Source organism: Rhinolophus ferrumequinum, chromosome 16, assembly GCF_004115265.2.
Source record: "Rhinolophus ferrumequinum isolate MPI-CBG mRhiFer1 chromosome 16, mRhiFer1_v1.p, whole genome shotgun sequence".
NCBI lineage: Eukaryota > Metazoa > Chordata > Mammalia > Chiroptera > Rhinolophidae > Rhinolophus > Rhinolophus ferrumequinum.
In genome coordinates, this window is record NC_046299.1 from 43,634,316 (window position 1) to 43,650,386 (window position 16,071).

The 16,071-nt window shown below is 42.6% G+C and overlaps 1 non-coding gene across 1 annotated transcript; it reads right to left on the minus strand.

Moving 5' to 3' along the window:
* Positions 1–6,177: 6,177 nt before the first annotated feature.
* On the minus strand, positions 6,178–6,250 carry TRNAM-CAU (transfer RNA methionine (anticodon CAU)). Its single transcript has one exon. It is a non-coding gene; the product is annotated as a tRNA-Met (tRNA).
* Between the last annotated feature and the right edge of the window lie 9,821 nt (positions 6,251–16,071).

Here is a 16,071-nt window from a genome sequence, read left to right on the forward strand (position 1 = left end):
TACTAGTGATATGATTCTATAAAACGAAAGCTTAACTATGTAAAATACAAAATTAGGTCCAAAGTGTCTTTGGGCAAATTGGTTATAAGAACCTTAATTTATAATTCCTAATTCAGAATTTTAGGCAAAATATGATTTAAAAATTGATTGTTAGGCAAATAGATTTCAGGTAAACTAATTTTAGGCAAATTCACGTCAGGCAAATTTCACTGTTAATGGAAAGGAATTTGTGATTAATTGGACATAGATGGCAAAAGGAGGGGTTGAACCTGGACTGATTCTCAGATTTCTCTTATGGTTACCAGGGATTTGTTGAGTTTGATCTGCTTGGGAGACATCCAGGTAGAGGTTTCCAGTAGGCAGTTAGATTTATGGAGCTCGGGTTAGAAATCTGGCTTGGAGATGCATACAAAGCCACCAGCACACAGGCGTTCAGACATACGTGAATACATAGGTAAAAATGTTGGGGCTGGAGGAGCTCTGTAGGAGACTCTTCTTCTGATGAAGCTGTCCCTCTGCCCTTGCCTTCAGGAAGCTCCACTAGATGTTCTAGTGTACCAGACATGTCCACGTATCCCTGCGCCTCAGGTGCACGTGGCTTCAACTCACACCTGTGTGTATGTGCGTGCGTGTGCAGATTCTAAGAACAGCATGGATTCATAGCTCCTCTACATTGGATCCATGTTTGAATTCTATGGATATTTAGAGGTTGGTGTGCGTTGGAAGCTACAAAGACAAACTGAAAAGACTGATTCTCTGAAAATTACATTGGGGAATAAGTGTCACTGCTTTGGAGCTCCTCCCACAGCGGGTAACATAAGAAGGGAGTGGGAGACTGTGGCAGGGGCCTTTGGTGCCCATGTCACCTCCCCACTTCCCATCTATGGCTTCAGCCATAACTGAGGTGGACGGTTCTGGTGAACTCAGACTCACCTTGTTATTTTTCTGATATCTGCCTTGGGTCCTTCTCTGTAGAAGCCCACTTAGCCCATATGCAATTGCAGCCTAGAAATGCACAGGAGGCAATATTCGCCTCAGTCAATGGGCACTGGGCCAGGTAGGCAACACTAGAGGAATCCTGTATGCTTTTCAGGGCTCTGACTGAGCCAGGCACTGCTTCTCACATGATGACTTAGACAGCACATCCTTATATTTTCTTTTCTTCCTTCCCCGTCTCACTCTCTCATTCTTTCACTCTGTATTCTGGGAGCACCTCCCAAATAAGTCACCAGCATCCAAGTCCTTGCCTCCCTTAAGATGGACTGCTTTGCTCTCTCTTCAATAGAACTTGGGTGCCTCCCACCAGCCTTGACTGAGGGAAGAGATTGTGGTACCCAGCAGAAACAGCAGGGTGACTGTGGATGCAACAACACCCAGCCAAGGGAGACCAGGGATGAAGGTTATCATGGAAATTGAGGTTGACACCTGCAGGACCGTGGGCTGGCTGTGGCCTGAGCATGTGTGAGTCACCCCCGGGGAACTCCAAAAGGACTTGGTAACTTCGCTGGAGGCCGGGAATCTGCATTCTCACGGGTGGGTAAGAGCCAATGAAATGCTGGTAAAGGCAGGATTTGGAATTGTTAGAATGTGTGTGGTTGTGGAGGCAATGACCAATGACAATGAGTAAAATTGTCTAGGAATAACGCAGTGGTTCTCAACTTTTGGTTCACATCAGAGTCACACGAGAAACCTTAAAAAAATACAGATGACCCCAAAGTAGAATCTCTGTGGGTCTGGCCATGTGTATTTTCAAAAATTCCGCAGCTGATACTATGCCGAGTAAAGTTTGAGGACCTCTTTTCAAAAGTGGGGCAAAAAAAAAAAAAAAAAAAAAAAAAAAAGCTGGGGAAAGAAGTCGGAGGTAAGAAGGAGCAATCAGATAGGAGGTGGGCAGGTCTAGTGTGGGAGAGTTGAAAAAGGACATTGGGTGGTGACATTGGTAGGCTGTTTCAGGGAAACAATGGGGGAAGATGCCAGATCACAGCGGATTAAGGAATGAATTGAAGAGGGAGAAGGACAGAGGGCCCTGTGTCACTTTCACATGGCTCACAAATCAAGTCCTGCCTCCCTCCAAATCATAGAACAGCATCTGTGATGGTGAGCATATAACCCCGGGGGTTAGCAGTCCTTTAGCACCAGGGAGACTGTGGCTCTGCCACCTCTAGAATCTCTAACAGAACAATCTCCAAGAAATTAAGAAGAAAAACACTTTTAAAAAGTCAGCATTTCAAAACAGTGGACACAAAGAGTGGTATTGTATTTTGATCTTTTTTAAAACAAAAGTTGTATAAATAATACCCATTCTACTCTTGGATGGCTTGCAGGCTGTTAATCCCTGGCGTCATTCCCCATGGGAGGCTGTGGTGTCTGGAGGGAAAAACTTGCAGAGCATCTCCTGTCATACTTGTCTTGCACTGTGGCACTATGTCCTCTAGATGGTGATACATCTCCATCTTTCCAGCCTCCCTCCTGGCTTTAGGTCCTTCAGAAAATTGCTTTCTGGTAGAGAAAAATAAGCAGCATTTCTTCACAATTGACTGAAAGCTGCTGAGAAAGCTCTTCCTTGCCTCTTAGTTCTGGAAAGGCCTTGGGACACTGGCAAGAGTGCAGGGTGTGGGACATTGAAATTGAAGTGGGGAAGGAGCTGCCGCATTTGAGCACCTGGAGCCGGGATATGTTGGTAGGGAATGTGGTTTGTGAAGAGCTCCCAGGACAGCTTCCCTGCTCCTCAGGAAGCACCTCTCCCCTGTGCCCAGTGTCCAATAGTTCTTACCTTTCTTAAGAGGAGCACGGCGTTCATTCCACCACAAGGTAGCTAACGCTAACATGAGCCAACCTTTCTGGTTTTTGTTTGTTTGCATTTATCTGCCATATGCCATTATGGGCTGAAGGCTTTAGAAATCCCATTCAACCCTCCCAGGCAGTTTCTATTATTATTCTGTTATTTAAATAGGTAAAATGCTTGGCTAAAGTCAGTCAGGGATTAGTGCTACAGCTGGGATTTGATCACTGTGCTGCCTCAAGGACAATGTATAACAGCACCCTCAAACCTCTGGGCATGGAGCCCTGTGATGAGCCAGATTTCAGAGTCTCTAGGGAGTGTGGCTCAGGACTTGGGGCTCAGACTGTCTGAAAGGAGCTGGAGGGCACCCTGGTCAGGGCAAACAAGTTCTGCAGAGAATGATGGTATATTTGGGAGCCAAAGACAAGGTGATTTTCATTTTTAGTCCTGCTGGGGACAGCTCCACCTATGATTTGGGACTGTATTTAACGGTGGGTACATGGGACAACCAAATGCATTAAGAGTTTCTAGTTTGATGAAGAATTAGTTTGAGCCATTTACGTGCACATCTCATTTAGTCTCACACAACTCTACCAGGGACGTATTATTATCGCTCTTCTTCAGACGAGGAAACGGAGGCTCAGTGGTTGAGTGACTTCCCAAAGGTCTTATAGGAAGTCACTGGCAGAGGCCTGGTCTGTCGTACTCTGAGGACTTGCTCTGAACCTCTCTGAGGTAGACTCATTCTTAGTTGGTTCATTAGCTAAGTCGGTCAGAGGGTTGAGCGCCAAGGTGACCACTCCTGGAGGTGGAAGCTAAGACATAGAGACAGGGGCATGACCTTGGCTGGAACTCTGAAATGACAGGCTCCTCTGTGCCTCTCCAGAGCAGACACCGTTCAGGCTGCATTCAGGAAGTAAGTGAACTAACTGTAAAAAGAACTTCTGAAAACCCTAGAACTGCCAGACCTGAAGGAACGACAGTATTTCTGCTCACTGGTCATGACTGTGGGAGAGAGATTTCCGAGCTGGGAGGCAGGCGCTGCACTTCTGGAATGAAATCCTGAGGTCAGCCACCTGCTTCTAGTCCTCTGCCTGGCTATAGGGCTAATGTTAACTCTGTTGGTACCTTATTCAATTGACTGTGCTTAATAGCAACATGTTAATACTCACGACACCTTGTCTGCAACAGGGTGTGCAGTGGGTGTGACGGCTCAACCCTGGTGATCCGTGGGCTGACTGACGCATTGCCTCTCCCCTCCCAATCCTCAGAGTGCTCTGACTGTATTATCAACATCCCTCTGAAAAATGCCATCAATAGCTGTTTTTCCTTTCCTTCAAGGATCTTGAAATGCTTTGCATGTGTTCCTCCTACTGAAAAATAGAAGCTTGTTATAGTTTATCCCCATTTATGAGATGGATAACCTTCAGAACAAATTGGAAGCTGAGCTGTGCCTCCACACAACAGCTTTCTTTCATATACATGTTTCTTTCTCATATGTAAGAATATACAGAAATAAAGAAGCCTTATTTATGGAAATATGGAGGAAAATATTTTGAACGTCCACTTTTATCAGCACTGCATTTTTCTACTTAACATTAATCTTTTGGTTCATTTGTATTCTTTACTAGAAACACCCACATTAGCAAAGAAACAAAATTAAAACCTGGTCAATCAGAAAAATGAGTTGATTGTCTAAATGTTTTTATCTAAATGGTTTCATCTAAATGTCTTTTTCTGCTTGTTAGCTTGATTTTTTTCCTCTCCACGTACGTTGAAGGAAAATTTGTTTCTTCACCCTATCCTCTAACATTTATTAAGCTCTTTCTATGTATAGGACACTATTCAAGGCTCTGTGGGGGATACAGATTTGCATATATTTTCCCTTCATAGCAGAGCTAACAGTGTAGCTGGGAAGAAACCTGCTTATCCATGACAATAGAGAGTCATTGCTTTTGTGGTTAATTGTGACAAATGAGAGGCACAGAGAGGGCCTCTAGAATTTCACAGGAAGGGAAGAGCTCCATGACCGGGCTGCTCAGAGATGGGCTTCAGGAGGGGGTATCACTCATTCATCCATTAAACAAATATTTGTTGTACCAGCTGCTGAGCAGTTTGCTGGGACTATGGTGATAGATTAAGAAAGCTCTCTGAGGAACTCACATGTAGAGGGGAAACAAATAAATAGCCATTTATAATCCAGGAGTAGGTAACTGGGAAAGGCTGAGCAGTTTGTGCAGTGAGTGTGTCGTAAGGGGAGAAAATGGAGGCGAGCAGGGTTGAAATCCAGCCTCTAAGCTCTCCTCAGGGGGTGCCCAGAAATATGAGTACTATAGGGACTTTTGTCACCAGGGGTGGGCGCCTTTTTGCAAATCCTGGCAAGGTGCCATATGTGCCAGTGGCTGCCCTGAGTGTGATCACTTTTCTTCTATTTTTAAATTCAGTTTTTAACTCACATACAATAAAACCCACTCCTTTTGGTGTACAGTTTTATGAGTTTGGCAAATTCATAGAGTCATATATCCACCACCACAATTTTGGCACAGAACAGTTCCATCATTCCTCCAAAAAAATTCCCTCCAACCTCTTTGTCGTCAAGCTCTCTCTCATCCTCAGCCACTGGAGACCACTGATCTGTTCTCTGATCCTATAGTTTGTCTTTTCCAGAATGTCATAAAAATGCAGTCACACAGATTGGAACCTGCTGAGCCTGATCTCTTTCACTCGGCATAATGAATCTGAAGTTCATCCATATTGATGCGTGTATTGATTATTCCTTTTTATTGCTGAGTAGTCATCCATTGAATGGATGTACTACAGGTTATTTATCCATTCCCCAGTTGAGGGACACAGAAGGTCATTTCTAGTTTTTGGCAATTATGTATAAAGCTGCTATAAACATTTGCATCCTGGTTTTTGTGTGAAATGGTTTTCATTTCCTTTGGGTAATTATCTAGATGTGGGAATGCTGGGTTGTACGATGAGTAGTTATTTTACTTCGTATATATGTACATCTATACATTTACGTTAAATATAAAATGAAACTAATATGAAAACAAACTGTTTTATAGTAGCTGTACCACTGCATTCCTGCCAGCAATGAATGAGAGTTCCAGATGTTCTGCATCCTTGCCAGTACTTAGCATTGTTGGTGTTCTCTTTTCTTCTTCTTCTTCTTTTTTAATTTAACCATTCTAATAGTTGTGCAGTAGTATCTCATTGTAGTTTTTTTATTTTTAATTTTTTAAATTGGGGAATAGTGGGGAACAGTGTGTTTTTCCAGGACCCATCAGCTCCAAGTCATGTCGGTGTGTTCAATCTAGTTGTGGAGGGCACAGCTCAGCTCCAAATCAAGTCGTTGTTTTTTCAGTCTAGTGGTGGAGGGTGCAGCTCGCTGACCCATGTGGGAATTGAACCCAAGACCTTAGTGTTATGAGCACTACGCTCTAACCACTGAGCCAACCAGCTGCCCTCATTGTGGTTTTAATTTGCATTTCCTTAATGACTAATTATGTTAACATCTCTTCATGGACTTATTTGTTATCTATATATCTTCTTAGTGGAGTGTCTGTTGAAATCTTTTGCCCATATTATAAATTGCATTTGCTCGTTTGTTTCTTGTTGTATTTTGAGAGTTCTTTACAAGTCCTTTACAAGTATTCTGGATTCAAGTCCTTTGTCTAATATGTAATTCACAACTATTTTCTCCCAGTCTATGGTTTGTCTTTTTGTTTCCTAGCTGTATTTTTTTCTCAGAGTAAAAATTTGATGAAGTCCAATTTATTAATATTTTTCTTTTATTGATTGTACTTTTGGTGTCATATCTAAGAACTCTGTCTAACATTGGATTATAAAGATTTTCTCCCACATTTTCTTGTAGAAGTTTTATAGTTTTATATTTAGGTCTAGTATCCATTTTGAATTAATTTTTGTGTATAGTTCAAGTATGGATTGAAGCTTTAAAAAATATGGATGTCCAGTTGTTTCAACACCATTTGTTGAAAGGCTGTCCTCTCTTCACTCAACTTCTTTTGACTTTTTGTTAAAAATCAATTGGCCATGTTTATGTGGGTCTATTTCTGGATTTCTGTTCTGTTCCATTGATCTATGTGTCTATCTTTTCTCCGGTGTGAGTGTGATAAGTCTTAAGCTAGGAATAGACACAGAGTGGGAGAGGATGGTATGAGAGAGGCACAAGAAGGATTGGAGATGGTCCAGGGGACATAACCTTTAAGCTGAGGTCTATATTGGCTAAGAGTGAGTCATGGTAGATATTATAGGTTATTTCAGGCCTTGGGAACATCACGTGCGAAAAAGCTGGAGGACGAGAGAGAAGTGGGTGGTTGCAGATGTATGATTCACAGTGTGGCTGAACAGAATGTGAGAGATGGGTTGGGGATGTCTCAAGCCAGGGTCAGGAAAAGGAAGGTAAGGATTTGATCCGGAGGGCAGAGTGGAGGTGTTCATTTTAGAGGAGGGCGTTTAAGTAGGTCTCTAAGATGAGTAAAAACCCCACATTCAGGCATTCTCTTGTCATTCAATCAGTGCATTGTCCCTGTCTCTAAAACAGGGAGTTTGGCTTCTGAAAAAAAAAGACCCCGGTTCCAGCTGTTCCAAAGGAACAGCCAACTCAGCTCGGGACAGGACACCACCCTATTTATAGGTACCTGTGTGAATTGAAACCTGCTTTCCATTTTCCCCTCTTGCCTGGAGCTCTGAAATGAGGCCTCGGTGAGGCGCTGTGCACTTCCTGGAACAGACCTGCAGGTGGCAGTCAAACCACGGCTCATGGAGATGAAGCTGCCCAGTTCTCTGCTTTCAATTGAGAGCAGCTCTAATATTGCAGTCATTTGGTGTCTGCATAACAGCAGGCTTGTTTTTAAATCCCCCCAACCCTGGAAGTAATATTATCTAAGTCTTTTGGAATCAAGCCTGCCAAATAGAGTATAACATGTTTCCTAATCATTTGGGCCATATTCTCCCTTCTGAATGGGTGTTGGCTTTAGTTGGAATGTTTTCTGCGGCTGTGGATCATTGAGAAGATGGTTCCGATTTGCTCTGGTGAACTGAAGAAATAGCCAAGCATGTGGCATGAAGTGAAATAAGGGCAAATGCAGGAGACACCCTTGGGGCAGGCAAGTAGGGACAAAAGAAAGGCTGCGAGGGCAGGGTGGTGAACTGGGTGCCCACTTACCCAGCATTATTACTGAGGCACACCTCAGCCAGGTAAGTCAATTCTTTGAAAATACTGTTTCCCCACTGCTCCTCACTTCTGGAATTCTGTCATGGAGGACAAAGCTTTTCACAGAATTCAACCGTTACTTCCTCAAGAAAGTCATATCCCCACCACTCTCTCACCCCTGCCTCTCATTATATCAGGTTATACACTTGCTCCTAGCACTGTGCAGCCCTTTGTGGTACTTTCCACACTGTGTAATTATAGGACTGAGTGCTAATGCTAATATATTTAACACCTCTGTCCTCTGCTAGATGGTAAACCCCACGAAGACCCGGGTAGTTTTGTCTTGCCTAATTTTGTATCCCTCAGGCATGGCATAACTCTTGGCACACCTATGACACAATTATTTATTGAGTAATTACATGATTATGTAAACAGAAGAGGAAATATAAAGGTGGGAAACCAGATAATCTGGGTGGAAATCGTGTGTCTCTCTCACTTGTCCACTGTGTGTACTTGCGTACGTTACTTAAGCTCTCCAAATTTCAGTTTTATTATCTGTAAGTTAGGAAAGATAATATCTATTCTGCAGGGTGGTCATGAGGACGCCGCAAGAAAAATCTACGTAAAGTGCTTAATACAGTGTTTGTAACTCAGTAAGCGCTCAAATATCATAGTTACTTCCATTTTTATGGAGGAGCCTTGATATGTAATTTTCTGGGAGAAACAACATGAATGTGAATTCATGAGGAGATGAAATGACTTACCTGAGAGATTGTCTTACAGTTTTGATAGAAGGGAGGATGGGCGAGTTGGTGGAGGTGATGAAGGTACTGCTGCTGCTGAAATGAACAGCTTGGAAGTCCTAAAACTGTTCAAATGTGCGGCGCGAGGGTGTTGAATGTGAAAATACTGCTCTGAGTCAGAATAAGTAATAAGTTGAGTAGGTGAAGCCACAGCTTGGTTTAAAAAAAGGAATGTGGTTGGATCATTGATATAATTTTCAAGGATGTAAAGCCGAGCAACACAATTAGACATTTAAGTTCCAACAAGCCATTTTGAAAAGACCTATGTTCAGTGCAGCTCTTCACAACGGAAGAGTGATGTGGTTAACGGACGCCTCAGATGAGAAGGGTGAGGAGTTGGTGTCCTCTTCCCGAGAAATGCTTTCGAACTGCTGCATACGTGCCTTACATTACTTTAAAAGCATATCTTTTACAAGTGCTTTTAAATATTAGGGATATTCATGATAGCTACAAAGTAGAAACAATCCAAATGTCCCACAACCGATGAATGGAGAAACAAGATCTGGAATATCCCTTTAATGGTACACTATTCAGGCATATAAAGGAATGAAGTACTGATACATGCTGCAACGTGGATGAACCGAAAACGTGAGGCTGAGTCAAAGAAGCCAGACAGAAAAGGACAAGTATTGTATGATTCCACTTATATGAGGTACCTAGAAGAGTCGAATTTATAGAGACGGAAAGAAGGATAGTGGTTGCCATAGGGAGTGGAGAATGGGGAGACACTGCTAATGGGTATGAGCATCTTTTTGGGGTGATGAATAAATTCTAAAATTAAATGTGGTGACAGTTTTACAAGTCTATGAATATACTGAAAACCACTGAAGCATACACTTTAAATGGGTGACTTGCATGGTATGTAAATTATAGCTCAATAAAGATATTAAAAAAATATTCGGGATAGCTCAGTAGTTCTGAATCCTGGCTGCACATCACGGTCATTTGAGGAGGCTGAAAAATGCTGATTCCCAGGTTCCCTCCCATCACCAACCAATGAAATCAGAGTGTCTGGGAGGTAGGAATGGCCCTGGGCATTTGTGAAGCCAGAGTTGACGGCTTCTCGACTGCATGATTGAGGAAATACATTTTGATTTTTCTGTCTCTAGAGGACCTACTGTGGGCAAAGAAGGGGCATTCAGTTTGCTGGTGTTTTTATAAATCGGTGCGTGTGAGGTAATTTCTGTATAGTTTTGCTTGAAGGCAGAAGAATGGCTGAACTATGTGGCCTTACTAGGATCGTTCCCATTTTAGGATTTTGTGATTAAATTCATCTGTTGCAAACGTGATAAAAAGAGACAAGCATTTGTTCTAGTAATGTCTGGAGCTTTAGTACAACTAGAAACATTCTGCTCATTTCAATTTAGCAAACAGAGGCAATGACAGGGTAATAACATGAACCTTATCATGCTGAAATTGTACTCCTCATTTAGAGAAATTAAAATGATTAAGGTTCAGGAAGAAACTTTTATTTCGTTACTATAGTCATCGCTATCAATATCTTGAGTAGAAACAGTTGTCTCCATCCTGGCAGGGACAAGTCAGACATGTCCTTTTAGGCTAACCATTGTGTTTTCTGAACAATAGTAATAAACAAATATCCCTGTCAAAAGCCTTATGAAAGTTGACCACAACCTGTTTGAATTGCAATAATCTTTTAAAAAATGGAGAAGGTCATTGATATCTCGAATTTTGCAGTGCAAGAAATAATATTGGAAACTTTAACAGTAAACACATTAGAATAGAGAATGTCATTCTGTTAAACTGAATTTTGGAAGGGCAACTCTAGTAACATGAAAGGAGAAAGAAGAGATAAAGGTAAATTACGTTTAAATTACAGCTTCTACTAGGAGTCACACTCCAAGCTTAATGCCTTATATATAGTATATCATTTCATTCTACCCCAGTCATCTTTCTAGGTAAGCATTTTTTTTTCTTTCTTTTCTGCAGATAAGGAATGAGGCCAGGGAGACCACCTCTTTTGCCCCAGGCCCCAAGCTTGTAAGTGGAGGTCCTGACCCAGCTGCTTGTAACTCTGCCAACCTGTCATTCTGAAGAAAGGCCAGATTGTTTCTATTTGACAGCTTTGTGTAGGAAAGTGAACTGAACTTCAGAAGACCCAGTTTCAAATTCTGTGTGGTCCTGGGCAAGTCACATTTTCTGCATCCCACTTTCCTGAGCTATAATTGAGGGTGAGAACATTTGCCTCATGGAATTGTTAAGAGGCAAATGAGTTAACATAGGTGAAACTTGGCACAGCGTAGGTGGAACGTTACCAACGTCAAGCTAGTGACGTTGACTGGGTTGACTGTGGAGTAGCTTGCGTTGAAGAGGTGACTCATTGTGGTAAAATTCACAGCCTCACACTACCACCTTCTTTGAAAACTGTCTGCACTAGGATCAGGCATGAAAGCCCAGGTTGGAAAAAGCTCCCGGTAGTTTCTGTCTGTCTGGGCAGGTATTTTGGTCTTCAAAGGAATTGTTTTATGCCTTGAGTTCTTACAGTCTATAAACCAGAAGGAATATATTGAGCACCTGCTCTGTGCTAGGTGCTCTGGGAAATCTCTGTGTCTTTAAGCAATCTAACATGTAGTTGTATAGGGCAAAACATACATACGTGAAACAACAGTACCACAAGAGATGGTATTCATTAAAAAAATTAACGTACTCTCATAGGGAAAATTCAAAAGTGCTAAAGGATGTACGGTGGAAAGTCAGCCTTCCTTTCACCCTGGCCCTTCTCGCTCTGCTTCCTACTAATTGGTTTTTCTTCCTACTTTCTGGAGAGATTCTTTCTATATACAAACATACAGGTATATATAGCAATATATTTTTATCAAAATACGAAACAAGACATTCATAATACTGTTTTGCCCTTTCTGTTTTAAAATTCTTAACAGATCTCAGATATTGTGCTGTATCAGTGCATATTGATCTCCCTCATTCTCTCTAATGGAATTCTGTTGTATGAATGTACCACACTTTATTTAATGGCCCCTTATCAATGGTCTTTTAGGTTGTTTTCAGGTTTTTGCTACCTGAACAATGCTGTAATAAATTCTCCTGACAAAGAGCCATAATTAAGGCCTAAATTGTGTGTTTCAGACTGTAAGTAATTCTCATTTCGCAGAAGGGCTACTAATAGCATTGAGGGTGGGATGGTTTTTTTTTTTTCCTACAGAGCTGTTTTGTCCACTGCATGATTTTTGGCATTTCTGCCCCTCCTCTCCCTCTGGTTCCAGTATGCTTCCATTGCAACAACCGAAATACCTGCCCCACACCATTTCTAAATGTCCCCTGGAAGGAGGCTAGTACCCAAAATGGGAACTGTAGCAAATGTAGGGAGTTAAAAGTTGGAAGCCTGGGGAAGGTGAGGAGGGTGGGGAGAAAGGTGCATCTAAACAGAACTTTGAGGGAACTTTGGCCCAGGCTTTGGAACAATCTGAGAAACACAAGCGACAGAGTCAGCTCACTGAGGGATTTCCTTTCTCTCTTTGCACCTACTTGCTTATGCCCAGAGAGATGGTGCATTGTCTGTAAAGCTGACTGGCCTGCCGTCCGGTCCTGTGAGCACTCCTTAGTCCTGGCTTTGTCTTCTCCCTCCAGGCTGCTACGCTGAGTAGGCCACCAACCAGGCTGAGAACCAATTACGCAATGGTTGAATTTTTACTCTGCCATTTCTGTTCCTGTGAATTATAAACTCCCAGGAAATCAGAGCTGGAAAGGTCTTTTTGTATCATCTAGCCATTCTCGAGTAGAGAGAGGGAGTCAGGGCGATGTATGAGGTTGGACAATTAAGTTTGTGAACTTGTAGCAATGATGTTGCTTTTTTGATATCAGAGGAATTATTCATTATGAACGTGTACCAACTGGACAGTTAACCAAGTTTACTATTTGGGAATGCTGGAAAGACTGCGTGAAAAAGTTAGACGACATGAACTTTTCCCCAACAATTCATGGCTCTTGCATCACGACAATGCACACAGCACTGTGAGGAAGTTTTTAGCCTGCAAACAAATAACTATTGAAACACCCTCCCTACTTACCTGATCTGTGCCACAATGACTTCTTTCTTTACCCAAAGATAAAGAAAATATTGAAAGGAAGACATTTTGATGACATTCAGGATATCAGGGGTAATACACTGACAGCTCTGATGGCCATTCCAGAAAAAGAGTTCCAGAATTGCTTTGAAGGGTGGACTAGGAGCGGGCATCAGTGCATAGTTTCCCAAGGGGAGTACTTCGAAGGTGAACGTGGTGATATTCAGCAATGAGGTATGTAGCACTTTTTATAAGGTGAGTTCACGAACCTAATTGCCAGACCTTGTACACATCAATTAGATGCAGGGAGAAATGTTGCAAAAGACCCTTCAGGAAGAGGGTGTTAAGAATTGGGAGAGCAGAGTAGAGATGGCTGACTGTGATGGACTCCATGCCAAGGGAACAATGATCAAACTCAGTGGTTTTCTAACTAGGTTTCACATCAAAATTACTTGAAAAGTTATAAAAAGGAAACAATGCAAATTCCTAGGCTTTACCCCAGACCAAAGAAATTAGACTTGCTAGGACCAGGGTCAGAGAATCTGTATTTTTATTATGATCCTCAGGTGATTCTTATTCTTGGTCAATCAAACTTGGGAAATTCTGAGTTAAAAAGACTCCAGTCACATAATTCCCACATCACAAATATGAGGGTTAAAGGAGCCTGAACTGCTGCTTTGCTGGTTATCTGCCCTGTTGGTAAAAGGAGCAGATAGTATGCTAGGTGCTTAATTATACTGGCATTTATTCATTCTGAAATGTTTACAAAGTAATTAGAAGTCAGATTAGGTTTGATGCTCATTGACCTTTAAGGGACTTGCCTTCAAACGAGAGAGAGAGAGAGAGAGAGAGAGAGAGAGAGAGAGAGAGAGAGAGAGAGAGAGAGAGAGAGAGAGAGAGAGAAGAAGAAGGAGGAGGAGGAGGAGGAGGAGGAGGAGGAGGAGGAGGAGGAGGAGGAAGAAGAAATGCCTGTTTCAAAGGTTAATCAGAGCAAAACACAGCATGATTAGCTGGGATCTCTAGCTTGCAAAAAGAAGGGTTTTATTTGGCATTAAGGATGAGAGTTAGGAAATGGATGACAGATCATCACTTCTGGGTTGTTGTTTTTCTGGATTTGGAATGTGAAAGCAAACTTCTTAAAAATCAGAATCCTCCTAAGTATGAGCCTGTAGTGGAACTGATGTTCTGAGACAAGATCAACTTTTTCCCTAGATCCGAGTCTTTCCTAGATTGCCTAGTGGCTTTCAGTTTTTTTTGCCTGTCTTGCCTGGGAAGATCTTTTCAACTGTACCTTCAGAGCTCTTGCTCCATGTGGGCATATAATCAAACTGGACCGTTGCCTATTCTAACCTCAGTGGCTAGAGACTATCACCCTGTCTTCTGATGGTGCTAAGTCTTCCAGCGTCCACAGAACTGCTCTCTCTCTAGCTAGGGCTGTGTATTTGGGATCCTTTCTTGGCAGTGAGGTGAGGCTGACTAGCTATGTGACCTTAGGTAAGTGTACAACTTTTCTCTGATTGCTTTTTGTCCTTCCAGATCCATTTCCACTCTGCTCTGCTCTCTGAGAGGCTAACTTCTGCACACAGCATCACTTGGGCTTCCTTGCCAGCTGACTTCCTGCTGGGTTCAGCTACTGGGAGTCCCTTCTGTTTAGTCATTAGCCTAGGCCCCAGCGATGGCCTCTGCCTTCCATGACTACATCTCCCCTAGCAAAGCCATGGGCCACACCTGGGTCTCTCACTGAGCACCCTTTGCCTTACCTTCCCACTTAGAGGCGGTGATGGCTCCCCCTGTTGGTAATCTCTTAAATTAATACTTAATCCACCCTTGGTGTTTCCCGGATCTCTGCGCATCTCAGTAAATCCCTTTAGGAAAGTCTCTTCAGTTAAACCCCTTGAGGGATTATCCGTTTTTATCCGAATTCTTGCCTGATAGGCTTTTTAAAAGCTCTCAAATGGGGAAACAAAACTTCCTCTGCCCGTTTTGGTGTAACTTGTAAGGATAACGTGAGATCCCGTGGCGGAGTGTGCTTCCGAAGGACAAGCATTCAACTGCGGGGTGGCGTCATAGTTTCTGCTATGGTGACTGTTGGTTATGAGGTATCTTCCTAATCCTAAGGCATTTTAGACAGTTTTCAATATTTGATGTTTATATAGTAAGCACTTGATTAATTCAGGAAGCAGAAAGTGAGGAATGATGACAAGATCAGCTACTTACTTTCAAATATAGAGACTCACCATGTTTCTGGGAGATATAGGAACGTCTAGTTTTATTATATTTGTTACTAATGGAAATTACTTCCAGATCTGCTAACAGGTTGATAAACAGCGCTAGTTTTCAGAGTTATATTAAGCTGTAAGCTTTCGTTTCTGTCTGGGTTCTATAGGTATTTCCTTGAAAGTTAGGAGATGTGTTAGGGGTTTTGGCAAGATTTCATTTTGACGTAAAAAACCTTGAAGGCATCAGGGCGAAGCATAAGGGTAAGGGAGATAGAGAATTGATTGCCTGTTTAAATAGGGCAATCACAGAAATCCTGTCAGATATGGTGGGATTGGAGCAGAGATCTGAATGCATGAGGGAACAAGCCTGGCAAACATCTGGGGGAAGGGCATTCCTGGCAGAGGGGACAGCAAGCGCAAAGGCCTGGAGGCAGAAATGTGTTTGGCATGCTTGAGGAACGACAAGGAGGTTAATGGGTCTGGAGAAGAATGCACGAGGGTTGGTAGTAAGAGCTGAAGTCAGGGGGAGAACTGGGAGCAAGATCTTGAAGGGTGCGATGTGCCATTGGAAGGGCTCTGACTGGTCTTTACAATGATGGGAGACCCTGGAGGGTTTGGAGTACAGGAGTGACATGATCAGACTTTCATTTAAAAGGCTCTTTGGCTGCTGTGTGGAAAATGCTCTGAAGGGGGCAATGGTAGAGTGAGTGGTGACCAGTTAGGAGGCTTTCAGGGTAATTTGGGGAGAGATGGTTATGACTTGGACTAGGGTTGTTGCAGTGGAGGTCATGGAAAATGGTTGTATTCTGGGTATATGTTGAAGGCAGAGGCAGCAGATTTCAATTTTGGAATGGATGCAGGGTGTGAAAGAAGGGGGTAAGGATGACTCTGGGTTTTGCCCCAAGAAATGGTAGTTGAAAAATAAATAAATGAATGTCTAGTTAGGGCAGTAGTTATCAACCAGGGGTGATTTTGCTCCCTATGGGACATTTGGCAATATATGGACACAGTTTTATTTGTCACAACTGGGTGGGGACTGTGT